The sequence below is a fragment of the Lissotriton vulgaris genome, chromosome 11, assembly GCF_964263255.1.
Source record: "Lissotriton vulgaris chromosome 11, aLisVul1.2, whole genome shotgun sequence".
In the NCBI taxonomy this organism is placed as follows: domain Eukaryota; kingdom Metazoa; phylum Chordata; class Amphibia; order Caudata; family Salamandridae; genus Lissotriton; species Lissotriton vulgaris.
The window spans coordinates 458,711,257-458,729,417 of NC_141699.1; positions in this window are offsets into that span (position 1 = coordinate 458,711,257).

Consider the following 18,161-nt stretch of genomic DNA (forward strand, 5'->3'; position numbering starts at 1 on the left):
ACATCATGGAGGGCATGGATGGCATTGGATTGTGGTGTTTTTTGTGTGTTTTTCGATTTCTTGGCTGTTGTTGGGGCCTTTTGACCAGGGGTACTCAGTGGTGCATGGACTGTGCCTTTCTGTGGGGTCTCTTTAATGTAAACATCATGGAGGGAAAGGATGGCATTGGATTGTGGTGATTTTTGTGTGTTTTTCGATTTTTTGGGGGTGTTAATTGGGCCTGTCCATGTGGGTGGGGGCCATTTTGAGGACTGGTACAGGCAGGGCCTGGCCATGTGGTGGGGTTCTAGGGGCCATTTTGAAGCCATGCAGTGTGCTTTGTTGTGCCATAGGCCTGCACACAGTCTGCCATGCTTTCATCTATTATGCCCAGGGGTACTCACGGGTGCATGGGCCTAGTCTTTCTGTGGGGTGTCTTGAATTTGAACATGATTGAGGGCATGGATGGCATTGGATTGTGGTGATTTGTGTGTGTTTTTCGATCTTTGGGCTGTTCTTGGGGCTTTTTGCCCAGGGGTACTCAGTTGTACATGGACTGAGTCTTTCTGTGGGGTCTCGTTAATGTAAACATCATGGAAGGCATGGATGGCATTGGATTGTGGTGATTTTTCTGTGTTGTTCGATTTTTTGGGGTGTTGATGGGGCCTGTCCATTTGGGTGGGGGCCATTTTGAGGACTGGTACAGGCAGGGCCTGGCCATGTGGTGGGGGTCTAGGGGCCATTTTGAAGCCAGGCAGTGTGCTTTGTTGTGCCATAGGCCTGCACCCAGTCTGCCATGCTTTCATCCATTATGCCCAGGGGTACTCAGGGGTACATGGGCCTAGTCTTTCTATGGGGTGTCTTGAATTTGAACATGATTGAGGGCATGGATGGCATTGGATTGTGGTGATTTTTGTGTGTTTTTTGATTTTTGGGCTGTTGTTGGGGCCTTTTGCCCAGGGGTACTCAGTGGTGCATGGACTGAGTCTTTCTGTGGGTCTCCTTAATGTAAACATCATGGAGGGCACGGATGGCATTGGATTGTGGTGATTTTTGTGTGTTTTTTCGATTTGTTTGGGGTGTTGATAGGGCCTGTCCATGTGGGTGGGGGCCATTTTGAGGACTGGTACAGGCAGGGCCTGGCCATGTGGTGGGGGTCTAGGGGCCATTTTGAAGCCAGGCAGTGTTCTTTGTTGAGCCATAGGCCTGCACCCAGTCTGACATGCGTTCATCTATTATGCCCAGGGGTACTCAGGGGTGCATGGGCCTAGACTTTCTGTGGGGTGTCTTGAATTTGAACATGATTGAGGGCATGGATGGCATTGGATTGCGGTGATTTTTGTGTGTTTTTCGTTTTTTGGGCTGTTGTTGGGGCCTTTTGCCCAGGTCTACTCAGTGGTGCACGGACTGAGTATTTCTGTGGGGTCTCTTTAATGTAAACATCATGGAGGGCATGGATGGCATTGGATTGTGGTGATTTTTGTGTGTTTTTCGATTTTTTGGGGTGTTGATGGGGCCTGTCCATTTGGGTGGGGGCCATTTTGAGGACTGGTACAGGCAGGGCCTGGCCATGTGGTGGGGGTCTAGGGGCCATTTTGAAGCCAGGCAGTGTGCTTTGTTGTGCCATAGGCCTGCACCCAGTCTGCCATGCTTTCATCCATTATGCCCAGGGGTACTCAGGGGTACATGGGCCTAGTCTTTCTATGGGGTGTCTTGAATTTGAACATGATTGAGGGCATGGATGGCATTGGATTGTGGTGATTTTTGTGTGTTTTTTGATTTTTGGGCTGTTGTTGGGGCCTTTTGCCCAGGGGTACTCAGTGGTGCATGGACTGAGTCTTTCTGTGGGTCTCCTTAATGTAAACATCATGGAGGGCACGGATGGCATTGGATTGTGGTGATTTTTGTGTGTTTTTTCGATTTGTTTGGGGTGTTGATAGGGCCTGTCCATGTGGGTGGGGGCCATTTTGAGGACTGGTACAGGCAGGGCCTGGCCATGTGGTGGGGGTCTAGGGGCCATTTTGAAGCCAGGCAGTGTTCTTTGTTGAGCCATAGGCCTGCACCCAGTCTGACATGCGTTCATCTATTATGCCCAGGGGTACTCAGGGGTGCATGGGCCTAGACTTTCTGTGGGGTGTCTTGAATTTGAACATGATTGAGGGCATGGATGGCATTGGATTGCGGTGATTTTTGTGTGTTTTTCGTTTTTTGGGCTGTTGTTGGGGCCTTTTGCCCAGGTCTACTCAGTGGTGCACGGACTGAGTATTTCTGTGGGGTCTCTTTAATGTAAACATCATGGAGGGCATGGATGGCATTGGATTGTGGTGATTTTTGTGTGTTTTTTCGATTTGTTTGGGGTGTTGATGGGGCCTGTCCATGTGGGTGGGGGCCATTTTGAGGACTGGTACAGGCAGGGCCTGGCCATGTGGTGGGGGTCTAGGGGCCATTTTGAAGCCAGGCAGTTTGCTTTGTTCTGCCATAGGCCTGCACCCAGTCTGCCATGCTTTCATCCATTATGCCCAGGGGTACTCAGGGGTGTATGGGCCTAGTCTTTCTGTGGGGTGTCTTGAATTTGAACATGATTGAGGGCATGGATGGCATTGGATTGTGGGGATTTTTGTGTGTTTTTCGATTTTTGGGCTGTTGTTGGGGCCTTTTTGCACAGGGCTACTCAGTGGTGCATGGACTGAGTCTTTCTGTGGGGTCTCTTTAATGTAAGCATCATGGAGGGCATGGATGGCATTGGATTGTGGTGATTTTTGTGTGTTTTTTCGATTTTTTGGGGTGTTGATGGGGCCTGTCCATGTGGGTGGGGGCCAATTTGAGGACTGGTACAGGCAGGGCCTGGCCATGTGATGGGAGTCTAGGGGCCATTTTGAAGCCAGGCAGTGTGCTTTGTTGTGCCATAGGCCTGCATCCAGTCTGCCATGCGTTCATCCATTATGCCCAGGGGTACTCAGGGGTGCATGGGCCTAGTCTTTCTATGGGGTGTCTTGAATTTGAACATGATTGAGGGCATGAATGGCATTGGATTGTGGTGATTTTTGTGTGTTTTTCGATTTTTGGGCTGTTGTTGGGGCCTTTTGCCCAGGGGTACTCAGTGGTGCATGGACTGAGTCTTTCTGTGGGGTCTCTTTAATGTAAACATCATGGAGGTCATGGATGACATTGGATTGTGGTGATTTTTGTGTGTTTTTCGATTTTTTGGGGTGTTGATGGGGCCTGTCCATGTGGGTGGGGGCCATTTTGAGGACTGGTACAGGCAGGGCCTGGCCATGTGGTGGGGGTCTAGGGGCCATTTTGAAGTCAGGCAGTGTGCTTTGTTGTGCCATAGGCCTGCACCCAGTCTGCCATGCTTTCATCCATTATGCCCAGGGGTACTCAGGGGTGCATGGGCCTAGTCTTTCTGTGGGGTGTCTTGAATTTGAACATGATTGAGGGCATGGATGGCATTGGATTGTGGTGATTTTTGTGTGTTTTTCGATTTTTGGGCTGTTGTTGGGGCCTTTTGCCCAGGGGTACTCAGTGGTGCATGGACTGAGTCTTTCTGTGGGGTCTCTTTAATGTAAACATCATGGAGGTCATGGATGACATTGGATTGTGGTGATTTTTGTGTTTTTTTTTGATTTTTTGGGGTGTTGATGGGGCCTGTCCATGTGGGTGGGGGCCATTTTGAGGACTGGTACATGCAGGGCCTGGCCATGTGGTGGGGGTCTAGGGGCCATTTTGAAGTCAGGCAGTGTGCTTTGTTGTGCCATAGGCCTGCACCCAGTCTGCCATGCTTTCATCCATTATGCCCAGGGGTACTCAGGTGTGCATGGGCCTAGTCTTTCTGTGGGGTGTCTTGAATTTGAACATGATTGAGGGCATGGATGGCATTGGATTGTGGTGATTTGTGTGTGTTTTTCGATTTTTGGGCTGTTGTTGGGGCCTTTTGCCCAGGGGTACGCAGTGGTGCATGGCCTGAGTCTTTCTGTGGGGTCTCTTTAACGTAAATATCATGGAGGGCATGGATGGCATTGGATTGTGGTGATTTTTGTGTGTTTTTTGATTTTTGGGGTGTTGATGGGGCCTGTCCATGTGGGTGGGGGCCATTTTGAGGACTGGTACTGGCAGGGCCTGGCCATGTGGTGGGGGTCTAGGGGCCATTTTGAAGCCAGGCAGTGTGCTTTGTGGTGCCATAGGCCTGCACCCTGTCTGCCATGCTTTCATCCATTATGCCCAGGGGTACTCTGTCAGTGGTGCATTTTATTGGTCTTTCCATTTTGGGGGGTGGGTATAATAAAAATGCTTACTTGCAAACTATTAATTGAAGCGCTACATATGCAACATTTATTTAACTGATGTTCCTCTGGCTTCGTTTGCTTTTAGGTGCAGAAAGACGAATCATCAGCCTCCTTGTTCCTCATCATCAGTGCCAGGAATATGTCCTGCTGCAGTGTGTGCAGCACAACGTCACGTGTGGCCACAGACAACTCTGCAACTTGTGCAACTGCGGCCTGCTGTTCTGACATCTGAAGAAGATGGCCCCAAAAAAAGTTGCCCATAGCTCCTCTAGCAAGAAAGTTGCCAGTAAGGAGCAGAAGAAGCAAGTGGCGCCACTTACTTTAAGGAGACTGGTGTGCTGACCGCTGCATTTTTTCGGAATAAAAAAAGTACGCCTACAGCAGCAGCGGGTTCTGCTAGGGACCAAGCTGGGAGCAGCAACCCCGCTCCATTGGGCTCAGTGCCACCACCACCACGCCAACTTACGTCCAAGCCCTTGAGTGCTGCAACGGCAGCCAGTATAGTTGTTCAATCACCATCGACCAGTGATGTTGGCTCATCGCAAGAAAGTAGCAGCATCCCTCAGTCAATACAGGTTGTTGTAACTCATCTGACGAGTGTTCAACAACCACAGCCGCAACAACAACCACATGTGCAAGTACAAGCCCAAGTACATGTGGAAGGAGAGGCAGCACAAAGAGATGCACAAGCAGAGGTGCATGGAGCGGCACAAGTGCCCACAATAGTTGTTGCTCCCGAAGTAGGGGCACATCAGGATCGACATTCAAGCCGAGGTATCATTTGAGGAAGCCACTCCTCCGGATCATTCATTGTCTTCCAGATCCCTAGCAAGGAATAGATCAAGGATGGTGTCTACATCTTTTTGAAGCCCCCTTCCTTCTTATGATATGGATCCAATTTGGGAACCACCACGACCGTCTGAGAGTGAGGCACACCATGATCTGACAAAGGTAGCTAAGCGTAAAAGGAAGGTCCCCGAAAGTCTCGTACTTATGGAGTGTGATGATGACGCTGAACAAGAAGTGGCGTATACTCCTGCTGATGAAGACTCTCACGACGACAACGCAGTCATCATAGACGTCACTGCAGCCATGCAGCAAACAGACATTTTTACCCTAGCCCGAAATGCTGCTGAGCGTGATGTTGGCAATGGGGGAATGAGACCACCACCAATGCAGTTAACTAGTACACCACCACCTACCGCTTCCATATTTTCTCGCCAGAAGGGACCTCCATCCACCTAGACCTCCATTTGCACAACGTAGTAAAGTTCGGCAACACACATCCTCCACTTCATCTGGCATTAGCATTCCCAGTATCGCCTCCTCCGCCCCCCACAGACATTTGAAGTCCGCAGTTTGGGACTTCTTTAGTGTTAGCCCAACAAGGGAAAACATAGCCATATGTACCATTTGTAAGCTTGGAGTTAGTCGTGGTAAGCTTGGTACCAACTATGGTACCGGAGGCCAGAGAGGTCATCTTCAGAGACAGCACACTGTCAAATGGCATGCACACCTAAAGGAGATCAAGGAAGCCTGAATTGCAAGTCAACAAACTGTATCCGTTAATGTTTCATCTGATGATGATGAGGAGGAAGAAGCGTCAAACATTTCTTCACTAACACCCAGTACCCCTGTCAGCAGCACACCCCCTGCAAGATATATGAGCCATACTAAGAGTGTGGGAGAGAGTGAGACACCAATGCGAAAAAGTTCATCATCACCGAACGTAACTGGGTCAAAGAAGTCATCATCATCCCGTAAAATGGTCCAGCCCACCATTAGAAGCATGTTGTTTTCAGATGCGCCATTTGAACGCGACCACCCAATGACGCGTCTGTATAACACTAAGCTGTCTAAAATGCTAGCTATGGACCTTCTCCCTTTTTCTTTTGTGGAAGGGGTTGGTTTTCTTGAATTAGTGGCAACGCTCTGCCCTAAATGGAAGGTTCCTAGCCGGTTCTATTTTGCCAGAGTTGCGGTTCCAGCACTACATGAAGATGTGCTAGAGGTGATTGGGGCAGCTTTGCAGACGAGTGCTGTTCACACTATACATCTGACAACAGACATGTGGACCAGTTGCCAAGCCGTTGATTACATGTGCATCACTGCACACTGGGTCTCTTTTTCAGGGGTTAAAGCAAAGCTAAGCGCAGGTGTTGACCCGGACAACGTTTTTAAAGCTGCTCGGAAACATGCAACACTAGCCTGGTTTGGCATGGAGAAAAGTGATACAGGAGAAAACATTTTGCATGCGTTTAAGACAAATGTGTTACAATGGCTGTTCCCAAGAAAACGCATGATTGGTTATGTTTCCACGGATAATGGCGCCAATGTAGTTAATGCCATGGATAAGGGTAACTATTTCAGAGTGCCATGTTTGGCGCACTGTATAAACCTGGTTGTTAAAAAATTCTTGAGTGAAGAAAGTCCAGTGTGCGAGTTACTGACCACCTGCCGAAGAATGTGCACAAATTTCAACCATTCTTTTAAGGCCCGGAAGCAGCTGAGGTGCCTGCAACATGAACGTAAACTGCCAGTGAAAGAACTCATCCAGGAGGTGGCAACACGTTGGAACTCAACCTTCTACATGCTTAAGCGTCTGTTTGAGCAGTGTGCGGTAGTCGATCAGTATTTCTTTACACAGAGTGCAGCTATGAAGGACATGAGGATACAGGTGGAGCAATGGAAGCTAGTTAAAAGCCTGACAGACATGCTTCGTCCTTTTGAGGTCTTCACGTGTGCAGTCAGCAGGGAGGACTGTAATTTGGGAAAAGCTATCCCATTGTTGCCCATGCTAGAGCACCAACTGAAGGCGGTGTCTTCTACGTTTCAAAATGATGAAGAATAGGAGCAAGCATTTGAGTTGGCGGACAAGTTATTACAGCGCCTACTTTGCGATGAACGTCTTCAAAAGATCCACACAGAACAGCATTACATTTGTGCTACTATTCTGGATCCATGGTACAAAAAGGCACTGGCAAGCAGAGTATTCTTTCCTTTTGATGACGCAGAAGTTACAAAGTACAAACATTGGCTATTTGTGGCAGCCAGGAGGTTTGAAAAAGAACGGCAGGAAATTGATGGAAAAGGCAGTACATCAGCATCAGCAGGCCATCCGGAGTCAAAAGAATCCACTTCTACATCTGTGGCTGTGGCAGAGGTGAGTGATTTTCCCTCTCAGCCGTTAAAGACACCATCAACCGTATCATCTGCACCAGACACAACAGTAACATTGTGTGAAGAAGAGGATTGGCTAACTCAGCTTGGGTTTGCTTCTCAAAAGGTCCCAGAAAAAAGTAAGCAAAGTGGCGGAACCCTGGAAAACCTTGAGTCGATGGTGCAGGACTATCTGAATGACTCAACAGAGGTCTATGTTCATGATGACCCATTGGCGTATTGGCATGGAAAAAGAGAATTGTGGCCAGAGATCACCAACCTGGCTATAAATTACTTGGCTTGCCCACTCCAAATGTGTCTTCTGAACGTGTTTTCAGTGCTGCTGGTGGCATTGTAACTTGCAAAAGGACCCGCCTCTCGGCCAAAAATGTGAAGAGGTTAACAATGATCAAGATGAATCAGCACCTCATACCACCAGATTACAAATTACAAGAATACACGCAGGAAGAAGACAAGGAGGATACCAACTTAGATGAGGGAAGTTCTTCTCTGTTAGGTGACCTACTCCCGCCTGAATTCGCAGAGTATGAGGACGAGCTCTTCTTCCCTGACACCCAGCCCTGAAAATGAGTCAATGAATCACTAACTTTCTTTTTCGTCCTTATTCACTTTTATTCCTGTGTGTCTGTCTTTCTTTGTTTTGCAAAATCTATATGAAAAAAAACTTTAATCACCTAATCACAAAAACAAGCCCATCAGCAGAACTGTCTTCACTTATTTGCTTATTGGTTTGAAGGTGCCGCAGTCTGCATTCCTCAGGTTCACAAGTTCACAAGAACATGCTCCTCTATCCTCCTCCTCCAGACTCCTATTTCCTTCAAAGCAGATGGCTGGATTACGCCCAATGAAGAAAGACTCTGCACTTGTGGGGGTGTTCTACTTCTTTGCGGGTGAGTTGACGGGTCTGGGGCATTGCTGTGAAGGTCTAATACCGGATAAAAGTGGTTTGGAGAAAATCGGAGCAGAAAAAGATTTTGCGCTTTTGATCACTTGCCTGTCTTTGGGGTGCTGTTTGGTGGGCTTTTAGGGTGTTGTGGGTGGGTTTTGGGGTCTGGGAGCACTGCTGGCACAGTCTAATGTTGATTGCATTTGTTTTTCAGGAAATCCATGGTGGAAAAGGGGAGTTAGGGCCTAGCTGCACAGCGTATTTGGACTGAATTCCAGGTAGTAGGCCCATTTTTGCTTGTTGCCAGTTTGGGAGTGTTCTGCTTTTTTTGCGGGTGGCTGCAGGGGTCTGGGGCCATTCCTGGGAATGTCTAATACCGGATCAAAGTGGTTTGGACAAAATCGGAGGTGAAAATATTTTTGCGTTTTTGCTGACTTGCTTGTCTTTGAGGTGCTGTTTGGGGGGGTTCCGGGTGTTTGTGGGTGGGTTTTGGGGTCTGGGAGCACTGCTGGCACAGTCTAATGTTGATTGCATTTGTTTTTCAAGAAATCCATGGTGGAAAAGGGGAGTTAGGGCCTAGCTGCACAGCGTATTTGGACTGAATTCCAGGTTGTAGGCCCATTTTTGCTTTTTGCCAGTTTGGGGGTGTTCTGCTTTTTTGCGGGTGGCTGCAGGGGTCTGGGGCCATGGCTGGGAATGTCTAATACCGGATCAAAGTGGTTTGGACAAAATCGGAGGTGACATTTTGTTTGCGTTTTTGCTGATTTGCTTGTCTTTGAGGTGCTGTTTGGGGGGGTTCCGGGTGTTTGTGGGTGGGTTTTGGGGTCCAGGAGCACTGCTGGCACAGTCTAATGTTGATTGCATTTGTTTTTCAGGAAAGTCATTGTGGAAAAGGGGAGTTAGGGACTAGCTGCACAGCGTATTTGGACTGAATTCGAGGTAGTTTGCCAATTTTTGCTTTTTGCCAGTTTGGGGGTCTTCTGCTTTTTTGCGGGTGGCTGCAGGGGTCTGGGGCCATTGCTGGGAATGTCTAATACCGGATCAAAGTGGTTTGGACAAACCGGAGGTAAAAATTTTTTTGCATTTTTGCTGACTTGCTTGTCTTTGAGGTGCTGTTTGTGGGGGTTCTGGGGGTTTGTGGCTGGGTTTGGGGTCTGGGAGCACTGCTGGGTATGGATACTTTTGATTGCAAGAGGTTTGAAGCAAATCCATGGTGGCAAAGGGGAGTTAGGGCCTAGCTGCAGAGCGCGCGCGGAGTGATTTTGGAAATTTGCCTGAAAATTTCAAAGTCCCCATTTTTGTAGTTTTGCTTTTTGGCTGTTTGGGGGTCTTCTACTTCTTTCCGCCTGGGTTGACGGGTCTTGGGCCATTGCTGGGAAGGTCTAATACCGGATAAAAGTGTTTTGGATAAAATACATGGTGAAAAAGTTTTTCACTTTTTATAGTTTTCGCTCTCTTTCGTGTTTTTGGGGGCCTGTTTGTGGGGGTTCCTGGTGTTTGTGGGTGGGATTTGGGGTCTGGGAGCACTGCTGGGTATGGATACTTTTGATTGCAAGAGGTTTGAAGCAAATCCATGGTGGCAAAGGGGAGTTAGTTTTATCTCATATCCTTTCATAGGGTGGTTGATTTTGTTTCCCTTCATGATGTTATTGCAATTTCCACAGTTTAGACATGCGTTGGTGCCTGTAAATATGGTTGTTGTTGTCGGTTTGTGTTGTAACAGTTCTCCTAAGTTACAAGCTCTAGTGAAGGCAAACAGTGGAGGTTCCAAAAAAATCTGATTGAAGTCGGGTTCATGGTTTAACAGTGACCAGTGTTGGAATATGATCTTCTTGAATTTGGCACTAGACGTGGAATATTTTGAGACTACCACTATGCGTGTCTGTTGTTTCTTTTTGAGTGGGTTGTAACAATTTTTTTCTGTCAATGTTTGAAATCCAGTGTTTGGATTCCTCAATGATGTTTTTGGGGTACCCTCTTTTGTGAAATTTGGTTGCTATTTCATCAATTCTTTGTTCCACTTTATTAGGATCCGACATTATTCTCTTGACACGTGCCATCTGTTTAAAAGGGAGGTATTTTTTGAGGTTGGATTCATGGAAACTTGTGAAATGGAGCATGTTATTTCTGTCTGTGGGTTTTGTAAACAGATCTGTTTCGAAGCCTTGTTGGGTGATGGAAACTTGGACGTCTAAGAAGCTTACTGATTTGTCAGATATTTCCCAGGTCAACTGGATCCGTTCATCGATTTGGTTGAATTCAGTAAGAGCCATTTGTAATTCTTCGTTAGTGTTCTTCCAAATGATAAATATATCATCAATGTAGCGTATTAGAAGTTTAAGATTGTCTATCCATTTCTTGTTGCCAAAGATATGGGTCTCCTCGTAGTTTTGCATGAATATGTTGGCGTATACCGACGCCGCTGGATTGCCCATAGCCATTCCAACTAGTTGTTGATACCATGTGTCTTGGTACGTAAAGTAACTGTGGTATAGTGTGAAAAGCATGAGCTCCATCAAAAATGTTTGAAAGGATACGTCCAGATCGGTATTTAGTAGTGCCTGCTCAATTGCTTCTATTCCCAGAGAGTGGGGTATGGTGGTATAGAGTGAGCGCACATCCGCGGTGCAGAGTATTAGTGTGTCTTCTGAGTCAAAGGTTAGGTCTTGTAGTATAGATATGAAATGGATAGTGTCCTTTATGTATGTTCTCATAGTTTGTACCGTGGGCTGGAGATATTTATCCAAGAGCTGACCAATCGGTTCGTGTAGACTGCTGCATGTAGAGACTATGGATCTCAATGGGGGATCCATGGTGTTCTTATGTATTTTTGGTACCATTCTTAGGGTGGACTCTTCGGATTCGGTGTTGTGAGAAAGTTCTTAGTTCTGTCATTAATGGTGCCTGCTTCATGTGCCTTTTCTAAAATGTTTTGTAAGTTCTTCATAAATTCTCTTGTGGGATTATTATCCAACTTCATGTAGGTCATAGTATCAGAGATGTGTTCCATTACTTTCGATTCATACATCGTTCTATTCATGATAACTAAAGCTCCCCCTTTGTCGGCTTTGGTACAGATAATTTTACTGTTGGTTGATATTTTTTTGAGGGTATCCAAGTCTTTTTGTGTTATATTTTTACCCCTTTTGTTGACATGTTTAATGCCAAGGAGGTCTTGTTTCACCATGTTTTCAAATAGATCGAGTGTTTTATGGCTGACCGGTGATTGAAAGGTACTAGGTGGTCTTAAACCTAGTAATTGGTCCAGTTCATCTCTGTTTTGTTGCGGTAGTACATTGTCGAAGAAGTGACGCAGTCGAAGCTTACGCATAAGTTTAAAGAAACTCACTTCCAATTCTAAATTGTCTGTGATTGTAGTTGGTACAAATGATGTGCCTTTTTGTAGGAGTTGAATTTCATGAGGGGTGAGATGGTAGTCACTGATGTTAATGACCAGTAGTTCCGAATTCAGGTCTTCTTCCCTTTCTTGTCTTTGATGGTCCCCGTTGTGCTTCTCGTGGAAGGTGGTTCTTTCTCCTTTTCTTTTTCTTTTGTTTTGTCCTCTCCGGGGTCTCCTTTTTGTGCTTGTCCCTGTTCTAAAAAAGGATTCAGTTCAGTTTGAATGCTCGTAGTTGGTTGTTGTGATTGTGTAGTATCCGTAATTTTAGTTATAAGTTGGGTTCTCCGTGGTCTTTGAGTAGTATCACTATCTGATGAAGAGGTCTCCGTTTGAGAGGTGTAGGGTTTATTCCTTCTCTTTTGGGCATAAACTTCGGCCCATGTGTAGACTTTTCCAAGTCTATAATCGAGGGTATCCTCTTATATTTGCGGATTTTCCGTTCGTTGATGTTACTGGTATGTTTATCCATTTGTACTTGTATATCATCCAATATGTTCTTTAGTTCTTCCTCAGACATCATTTTAGATAATTCCGTTGATACTTCAGAGATCTCAGTAGTTAGCTCTTTGAGTATTGTGGATAGTTCTTCAATGATCAAAAGGATCAAGTCCAGGGAACATTTATTAAGGATTTCATACCACCGTTCCTGGAATTTTTTCGAATTTTTGCAAAGTGATGGTTTTAAAGCAATTCTTAGGTCCCGCGGTATACGTTGGTTGCGATGATATTTTACGAGTGTGCTCGCATGAAGTTGTTGGTTAATTTGTCTCTTGGTGAGGTATAGTTAATTGTCTTATGTGTTGCTCCTTGGTTCGAGTAGTAGTTTCCTGTGAGTTTTCTTCCCTGATTAGTCCATATATACGATCGGCTTCGTCTGGTTTGTACGCAAAGGTGGTGGCTCTAGCCTCCGTGCTTTTTGAGATATCCTCATAGTTACTCATAGTTCGTTTGTTTGCGTGCTATCTGTCCTCTTGTGGACACAAGAAATATAACACTGGTACTGATAGGGCAGGTGGACAGCTGGTTTTAACAATCTACTGTGTTTCTCAAATTTGTAGGTGCTCCATGAGTGACGTCGAGTGTCCTGCAGCGTCTGTAACGACATGGTTCAACTGTGGAACCAGTGGGGCACTGGTTCCATCCTTATGGGCACACAATCATTCCTCCCAACTAAAATTCCGGATACTACACAATCACAACAACCAACTACGAGCATTCAAACTGAACCGAATCCTTTTTTAGAACAGGGACAAGCACAAAAAGGAGACCCCGGAGAGGACAAAACAAAAGAAAAAGAAAAGGAGAAAGAACCACCTTCCACGAGAAGTACAACGGGGACCATCAAAGACAAGAAAGGGAAGAAGACCTGAATTCGGAACAACTGGTCATTAACATCAGTGACTACCATCTCACCCCTCATGAAATTCAACTCCTACAAAAAGGCACATCATTTGTACCAACTACAATCACAGACAATTTAGAATTGGAAGTGATTTTCTTTAAACTTATGCGTAAGCTTCGACTGCGTCACTTCTTCGACAATGTACTACCGCAACAAAACAGAGATGAACCGGACCAATTACTAGGTTTAAGGCCACCTAGTACCTTTCAATCACCGGTCAGCCATAAAACACTCGATCTATTTGAAAACATGGTGAAACAAGACCTCCTTGGCATTAAACATGTCAACAAAAGGGGTAAAAATATAACAAATAGACTTGGATACCCTCAAAAAAATATCAACCAACAGTAAAATTATCTGTACCAAAGCCGACAAAGGGGGAGCTTTAGTTATCATGAATAGAACAATGTATGAATCGAAAGTAATGGAACACATCTTTGATACTATGACCTACATGAAGTTGGATAATAATCCCACAAGAGAATTTATGAAGAACTTACAAAACATTTTAGAAAAGGCACATAAAGCATGTACCATTAACGACAGAACTAAGACCTTTCTCACAACACCGAATCCGAAGAGTCCAACCCTAAGAATGGTACCAAAAATACATAAGAACACCATGGATCCCCCATTGAGAAACATAGTCTCTACATGCAGCAGTCTACACAAACCGATTGGTCAGCTCTTGGATAAATATCTCCAGCCCACAGTACAAACTATGAGAACATACATAAAGGACACTACCCATTTCATATCTATACTACAAGACCTAACCTTTGACTCAGAAGACACACTAATACTCTGCACCGCGGATGCGCGCTCACTCTATACCACCATACCCCACTCTCTGGGAATAGAAGCAATTGAGCAGGCACTACTAAACACCGATCTGGACGTATCCTTTCAAACATTTTTGATGGAGCTCATGCTTTTCACACTATACCAAAGTTACTTTACGTACCAAGACAAATGGTATCAACAACTAGTTGGAATGGCTATGGGCAATTCAGCGGCACCGGTATACGCCAACATATTCATGCAAAACTACGAGGAGACCCATATCTTTGGCAACAAGAAATGGACAGACAATCTTAAACTTCTAATACGCTACATTGATGATATATTTATCATTTGGAAGAACACTAAGGAAGAATTACAAATGGCTCTTACTGAATTCAACCAAATCGATGAACGGATCCAGTTGACCTGGGAAATATCTGACAAATCAGTAAGCTTCTTAGACGTCCAAGTTTCCATCACCCAACAAGGCTTCGAAACAGATCTGTTTACAAAACCCGCAGACAGAAATAACATGCTCCATTTCACAAGTTTCCATGAACCCAACCTCAAAAAATACCTTCCTTTTTCACAGATGGCACGTGTCAAGAGAATAACGTCGGATCCTAATAAAGTGGAACAAAGAATTGATGAAATAGCAACCAAATTTCACAAAAGAGGGTACCCCAAAAACATCATTGAGGAATCCAAACACAGGATTTCAAACATTGACAGAAAAAAATTGTTACAACCCACTCAAAAGAAACAACAGACCCGCATAGTGGTAGTCTCAAAATATTCCACGTCTAGTGCCAAATTCAAGAAGATCATATTCCAACACTGGTCACTGTTAAACCTTGAACCCGACTTCAATCAGATTTTTTGGGAACCTCCACTGTTTGCCTTCACTAGAGCACGTAACTTAGGAGAACTGTTACAACACAAACCGACAGCAACAACCATATTTACAGGCACCAAAGCATGTCTAAACTGTGGAAATTGCAATAACATCATGAAGGGAAACAAAATCAACCACCCTATGAAAGGATATGAGATAAATCTTAGGGTCAACGCTACATGCGACTCCAGCAATGTCATATATGCTCTTAAATGCCCATGTGGCAAACTATACATTGGAAAAACGGAGCGCAAAATTAAAATCAGACTGACCGAACATAAATCAAACATTCGTCTGAAAAATATGAAATCGTCAGTGGCAACCCATTTCATTGAAGAAAAACGTAATATTTCTCAAATGAAGTTTACCATACTGGAAACCATCCCTAAAATCGAAGGCAGAGACAATACCAAATTTTTACTCAAGAGAGAAAATGCCTGGATACAAAAACTTTCAACACATAAGCCGTTTGGCTTAAGTGACAGAATTGAACTATCTTGTTACCTATGAAATTGCTCCAAGGTCGACCATGTAATCCCTGTGAGATTTAACGGTGATATGTTATGTTTTGAATATTCTTTTGCACATGTGCATCCCCCGTTTACTGTGAATAACTGTTATATTTCCTAATACATACTCTTTCCATCACCCGACTCCATCTACAATTATCCACTAGCGTATCTGGTTAAGACCCAGGTGATTAATGCTGACCTCGACGGGTTCGATTCTCCCCACACGATTAACATATTTTTCACCCTGCCAATCCCTTATCTTACACCATTTTATTTTTCACCCCCACGTAAATAGCTACACATTTGTAACTAGAACTCGTTACACTTCAGTATGATTTTAACACATATATCTATACACGTTGATGGTATCACACGACTGGGTACCCGAACATGAGTCTATCTTTTGGTTCAGTCGTCACGTGATCGGAACTTAGTATTTCCATTAAACGCGGTCAATGGCGGATACTTCCATACTGGCGTCTATGAGAAGAGAATGATCGTGCTGACACTATAGCAAACCTTCAGGTTAGTTATCCGATAATATTGACCTTGATGCAGCAGCAACGTGGCTTGTAATCACATTTAAAATATGCTCCTTTATAATATTTTCTTTCCTTTTCGATTTTCGATCCACAGAGATAACCACGCCAATTCTGCCATAAAGCGACATGTAAGGAACCCTACACCAAATTTTCTTGGCTTTATACACTTGGGCATCGAGGTTACTTAAGGCGATACTCTAATCATTCATCCAGTACTATCACGACCCATCTAAATGATATTATCACATACCCCATCATTCATAAATTATATAGGATACACACTGACAGTTTGTTCACTTATGTTTCATTTCTACAGTGTCTTTTCCCTGATGAAGGGCACAACTATTGGCCCGAAATGCATTGGATTTGTTTGAAAGACTTTGTTACATGTTGAAAATGATGAAAAGCCTGATTATCTAATGTTTACATTTGGAATACTTTTGCAAATTACTTTCGGAATAAAAACAACGAATATTTGAACACATACAATAGTTCATGAATCCTCTTTTCTTGGGAGGAATGATTGTGTGCCCATAAGGATGGAACCAGTGCCCCACTGGTTCCACAGTTGAACCCCAGAGTTGGGCAATATCCCTCTTGGCCACCATGTTACCAAGAGTCGCCCAAAAAGTCTGGGCTGTTTTGTAGTCCGTAGGTTCCCAAACATTAGGAAGGCGTCGTCTGGCTTCAGGTAATAGAGAGACCCCGGTGACTCTTTCCACAATTGCATGTACTCTAGACCAGAAGGCAGCCACCTCAGGACACTCCCAAATGATATGCAGGAAGATGCCACTCATACCGCAGCTGCGCTTACATAGCCCATCAGGAGAGTAACCCATTCGCACCAGACGAGTACCAGTTACATATACACAATGGAGGATCTTCAGCTGTACGAAACGGAGGCGGGCGGGTATGGCCACCTCCTTAGGGGAGGAGACGGCCGTTTGCCAATCCTCGTCATCTAGTTCCAGGCCGTCCGCGATCCAAGAAGCCCTGAGGCGCACAAGCAAATCAGCCCTGTTATTGATGAGCTTCTTGTAAATCAGTGATATGGTACTATCCGGCACATGGCCGTCAAGGATACGGTCCTCCAACGGCGAGGATAAGATTTTGCGCTTTTGATCACTTGCCTGTCTTTGGGGTGCTGTTTGGCGGGCTTTTAGGTTGTTGTGGGTGGGTTTTGGGGCCTGGGAGCACTGCTGGCACAGTCTAATGTTGATTGCATTTGTTTTTCAGGAAATCCATGGTGGAAAAGGGGAGTTAGGCCTAGCTGCACAGCGTATTTGGACTGAATTCCAGGTAGTAGGCCCTTTTTTGCTTTTGCCAGTTTGGGGGTGTTCTGCTTTTATGCGGGTGGCTGCAGGGGTCTGGGGCCATTGCTGGGAATGTCTAATACCGGATCAAAGTGGTTTGGACAAAATCGGAGGTGATATTCATTTTGCGTTTTTGCTGACTTGCTTGTCTTTGAGGTGCTGTTTGGGGGGGTTCCGGGTGTTTGTGGGTGGGTTTTGGGGTCTGGGAGCACTGCTGGCACAGTCTAATGTTGATTGCATTTGTTTTTCAGGAAATCCCTGGTGGAAAAGGGGAGTTAGGGCGAAGCTGCAGAGCGCGTTTGGACAGAATTGAGAAGGCCGAAAATATTCTAAGTATAAGATTTTCCATTTTTGCTTTTTGCCTGTATGGGGGTGTTCTGCTTTTTTGTGGGTGGGTTGGCAGGTCTTGGGGCATTGCTGGAAAGGTCTAATACCGGATAAAAGTGGTTTGGAGAAAATCCATGCTGAAAAGCGTTTTGGCAAATTAACTTAGGGGTCGTTAGGGTTAGCACTAGCAGCAGGATTGCATGTGTTTCGGGGTATTCTAGATTTTTGCAACTGAGTTCTGGGGTCTTAGAGCACTCGAGGGAATGTGTAATTTTGGTTGCAAGTGGTTTGAAGAAAATCCATGGTGGGAAAGGGGGGATTTGGCCTAGTTAAAGAAAGCGTTTACCTCTATTCTTAACTTAGGGCTCGCTAGGGTTAGTAGTATTGTATTGCATGTGTTTGGGCGGGGGGCTGTTTGTAGGGGGGTTTGCGAGTCTTGGAGCGATGCTGGGTATGGATACTTTTGCTTGCTTGCAAGTGGTTTCAATACAATCCATGGTGGGTAAGGGGGGATTTGGGCCTACTTTACTTTCAAAGTACGTTTTGTCACCAATTTCTACAAGGCCTCGTTTTTGGAGAGCTGATTGGGGGTCTTCTACATTTTTGCGACTGGGTTTAGTAAGGGTCTGGGAGCACTGCTGGGAAGGTCTAATTTT